The 5,000-nt window shown below is 26.6% G+C and overlaps 1 protein-coding gene across 6 annotated transcripts in view; it reads right to left on the bottom strand.

Annotated features, from left to right (window-relative positions):
* The window catches only part of Nckx30C (solute carrier family 24 member Nckx30C), a 56,014-nt gene that overhangs the window by 41,688 nt on the left and 9,326 nt on the right, over positions 1–5,000 (bottom strand). The gene's annotated exons all lie outside the window — the stretch shown is intronic.

The following is a 5,000-nucleotide window of genomic DNA, read 5'->3' as shown; positions in this document are numbered from 1 at the left end:
CTAGGCGTCTATGTAAAGCCAGTTGAAAAAAAATAAATAAAAATCGATCGCCATTAAAGAAAGATTTCAATCTTATGTAAATGTACAGTAATTTTTTATATAATTAATATTAATGAAAATTAAAAATTAATATATATAAATATATATAATATAATATAATATAATAATAATAATAATAATAATAATATATAATATATAATATATATATATATATATATGTGTGTGTGTGTGTGTGTGTGTGTGTTTATTTTATTTTATTTTATTTTTTTAATTATTTTTTTTTATTTTCTTTTATTATTTTTTTTTTTTTTATTATTTTTTATAAATCCAAATTATTTTGAAATAAAATAATATTTTATCTTGGGAAAATTACTTGTTAAATAAAATGAACAAAATTCATCATTAGATTTGATTGATCGAAGAAATTGTAATTATTAATAGCGTTTAGAAAATATTTAACAAAATTTCAATAACAAATAAATGTTAGTTAATAAATACAAAAAATATATATATATATAATTTTTATGCATGAGCTAGTTAGAAGAAAGAATGAAAATGAATTTGGTATTGTCTAGAAAAGAGGATTCACATTTCGTTAGATCCATGAAGGGAAGTTAACAGAACGTTGCTAGGGACAAAGTTCAACTGAGACAGTGTGTCTTTATTGTTCTCATGAGACACATAACGCTATTAAGCGAATTTATGCACGTAACGCAATGGCCCCATATGACTTTCTAAGTAAGTGAGATGAAACAATGGATCATTCGTTTTTAAAAATGTCTCCGTTCGATAATACGTACGTAAAATGAAGAAACAAAATGATCGATTATACAAAAATAATAATATTACACATTTATCTCTTTAACGATGACTATTATTAGAAGAAAAAAAGATTAAAAAAAAAAAAAAAAAAAAAGAAAAAAAGGAAAGAAAAGAAATAAATAAATAATTTTTTTCATTTCTTTCTATTGAAACATTATAACGTTAGATAAATTTTTGATATATTATTTTTTTTCAATCACATCATATATTATTAATTATAATTATTGTCAATTTATATTAATTAATAATATATACATATATATTTTTACTTTAATGATATATACATATTCTTTTGTTTTTGTCAAATCATAATAAAATTATAATGTTATAATAATTATTGATATATATATATATATATATAAATTATCGATAATTATAAAAGATTTATATATGTTTATGTGTCTGTGTGTTATGAAAATAAGATTTTTGATATAAACGTCACGAAATAATATTTATTAAATTATGAAATATTACAAGTACATGAGATTAATATAAATGAAATAAAAGAAAAAGCGTTATTATATATATATATATATATATATATATATATATATATATATATATATATATATAAAACAAAATAAAGATCATTATTATTTTTCAATGTACATAGAAATATTATCTTTGGACTTTTTAAATTGACTATAATCAAGACGGAGTTTGTCAAGTTCTCGGATAACACCAATAGGGTGATAACATTTCACGATTTAAACGTTATTTAGATCGGAGTTAGGAGTCTCCTAGGAACTTCTAAAACTTTCTTGGTATCTATGAAGAACCGCATTGAGACTACGGATCGGTTATTGGAATCGATAAATGTGCAATTAGAGAACTTTTACTTTCGACCTAGTTTCGACAAGGGGGTACGCCCTGAAATAACTCGAGTGTATCCGAAAATACACGAACAGAAGCATATATATATATATATATATATATATATATATATATATATATGTACGTAAATATCATAACTAGGTATAATTATTTTCTTATTAATAACAAATTCGAAAGATTTAAACGTTTATACGAAAAAAATTTTATCAGATTTCTAAGTCTACGTTTTCTCTCGTTCGTTCAAATCAATCTATCTCTTTCTATCCCTTAACAACAATAGGATTTGCCGCGGATCGATAAACGCGAACAGCAACGGGCCAAACAAAATTTTTCTCTGCCATAGTCGTCTCGATTCACAGGCGAATGAACGTTCTAATCCGTCGATATAAAAAAGGAAGAAAGAAAAGAGAGAGAGAGAGAGAGGGAAAGAGAAAAAGAAAGAGAAAGAGAGAGAGAGACTATCCTTTCTCTCTCTCTCTCTCTCTTTCTCTCTCTCTCTCTCTTTCTCTTTTTTCTCCTTCTCTCTTTATCACACTCTCTTTATCGTTGGGGAGAAAGACTAACCGAGAAAGAGAAGATACTCTCCGATCCATCGAGCCGACAATTCGATTATCCGTGCGATTGGATTTTCCCTGGCGTCCATCAGGAGTAAATTATTTCGTAGTATACGAGTTAAAGTGAGGGAGGAGGGAGGAGGAGGAGGAGGAGAACGAACTGAATTCGTTGCTTATTGGACGACACACGGAAAGTGTGATCCGATGTTTCTTATATGTATATAATGTATATATGTATGTATGTATGTATTATTTACATAGATACAGTTTGCGTTAAAGTGAATAAATAATTTTACTCGTACTCGTACTCGTCGAATCGGACGTTTCCTTTTTCTTCTTTTTCTTTTTTTCTACTTTTTACTTTCTTTCTTTTTTTTTATTTTCTTTTTTTTTTTTTATTGTTTTTTTTCTTTCTCTTTATTTAACAAAATTCAACAATTCAACAATCAACTTTAGTTCCAAAATATTGGTTAAAAACAAAATAGTTTTTAAGTACTTGAAATATCTGATAAAATTTTTCATATAATATTTTCTCGTTAACATCATATTAATTATTATATCTATTAACTTTTGATAATGATCGACAGAGAGAGAGAGAGAGAGAGAGAGAGAGAGAGAGAAGGAGAGAAAGGGAGAGAAAGAGAGAGAGAGAGAGAGAGAGTGACATTATTACATATTAACAAATTCGATATAATTTAATGTAACTTACAGAAATATATATGTGCATAGAGAAATTTGTTGTTTTGTCATTAAATTTCTAAAAACTAAATCATACATTTGAAAGGGTTAACACAAAGATATCACGATTCGTGTTGAAAGAAAAGAAAAAAAAAGAAAAAAAAAAAGAAAACAAAGAAAAAAGTTAACATAAAATACATAAGGAATGAAACGTTATTTATCGATTAGTACGATATTGGCGTTGAAAATAAAGAAGATAAAAAAAAGAAAAAAGAAAGAAAAAGGAAAAAAAAATAATATTAATAAAAAAAAAATTATATATATATATATATATATAAACGACAAAGTTAATCGCAGCATGCAAGTAAGCGGTTGTTTACGATACTATAATTATTAACGTTAAAAACGAAGATAGCCCGCAGAAGAATATTGATAAACAATGTTCAACGTTCAAATAACACATTATATTTTTTCTCATAAACAGTATGTATGTGTGTGTGTATGTGTGTGAAAGAAAGAGAAAGAGTGAGAGAGAGAGAGAGAGAGAGAGAAACAGCGGATATATAAAGTTAATAAATAAAATAACAAGTGCAGGAAAAAAAAGGAAACTTACATTCTTATAAGCATGCTAAAATAGTCAATTTTTAATTTATGCATGGTATACTCTTTCCATCCAAAATGCATGCACGTGTACACGCACGCATATACACTCTCAAACACTTACATATCCACGCATCTGGATTATCATGCAAAAGAGGATGCACTTGCAATCAGAAGGGGATGATATACGTGAGTACACATTAAACGTCACGTGCAGCCAAGTCGAATTAGAATTGAGTATATCAAATGAAAATCCTTTCTTTCTTCTTTTTCTTTTCTTTTTCTTTTTCTTTTTTTTTCTCTCTCTCTCTCTCTCTCTTTTCTACAAATTCTGCGCCATTTCTTTCGATTCGTTCTAAAATGTGTGGAGGGAGCCAATCAAAAGATAGAAGGAATATACGAAGTCTGGTTATAAATCAGAATTAATGGTGACTGTTCATAAAAAAAGAAAAAAAAAAGAGAGAGAGAGATAGAGAAAGAATAAAGAAGAAAATTAAAAAAGGAAAAAAAAGCTTCGCGTTAAAAATTCTTATTGTACGGATCATAACAATAACAATAACATCAATAACAATAATAGTAATATTATTATTATTATTATTATTATTATTATTATTATTATTATTATTATTATTATTATTATTATTATTATTATTATTATTATTATTATTATTATATATAACAATTCGAAATAAAATTCATATCTAATTATATACACCAAAAAGTGCTCAATATTACTATACAAACATAAATTTTCTTTTCCCGAGCACACATTAAACGCCATTGTTCGTAACATTTTTAGAACTCCATTTCTAAAACGCTGAAATACAGTTTAAGATTTGTTTTATGAGACTCACTGTATAACCTCAACAGTTTCAAAACGTTCTCCTTTAGTTAGCAATTTAACTTTCAAAAATAAAGAAACAAACTTGGAATGATTAAAAAAAAAAAAAAAAAAAAAAAGAAAATATGAATTAAAGTTATTGTTAGAATGTGAAATATGGACGTGTATTATTAAGACATCTTGCAGCTATTTAACACATTACGGATCAGATATTATTTCATTTCTAATAGATCAAACGTATCTAGTTAATCATCTGATTTGTTTTTTTCTTTTTGTTTTTTTTTTTCTTCTTGTCCAAATAAGATATACGAGATAACACGTCAACGCACCTTTTAACACAACACAATACGATAACCGTGAGATATTCCGTTGTGTATTCATCCGTAACATGTTAAAAATGAATTAAAAGCCGCTGGGTGTTAGTTAAAGGGGCTAAAGGAAGGATCAAGGTTAAACATGATCGGTCTTAACCACTTGCGCTTGAATTGACGTGTTTACGCAGGCCAATAGTTATTTGTCTCAAGCTTTGAAACGACGTAAAGAAATACTCGCTTGAATGAACGGCTTGTCTTTGAAATATGAACAAAACTTGTGACACAAGAATGATTGAAATTTTATTGTTCGAAAACAATAGACCGTGTAAAATACGATATATCCATAAGATATTAATA

This window comes from Vespa mandarinia, chromosome 11, assembly GCF_050613455.1.
Source record: "Vespa mandarinia isolate Hongniang chromosome 11, ASM5061345v1, whole genome shotgun sequence".
NCBI lineage: Eukaryota > Metazoa > Arthropoda > Insecta > Hymenoptera > Vespidae > Vespa > Vespa mandarinia.
Note: the sequence above shows the minus strand (reverse complement) of the source record. Positions and strands in the feature narration are given on the sequence as shown.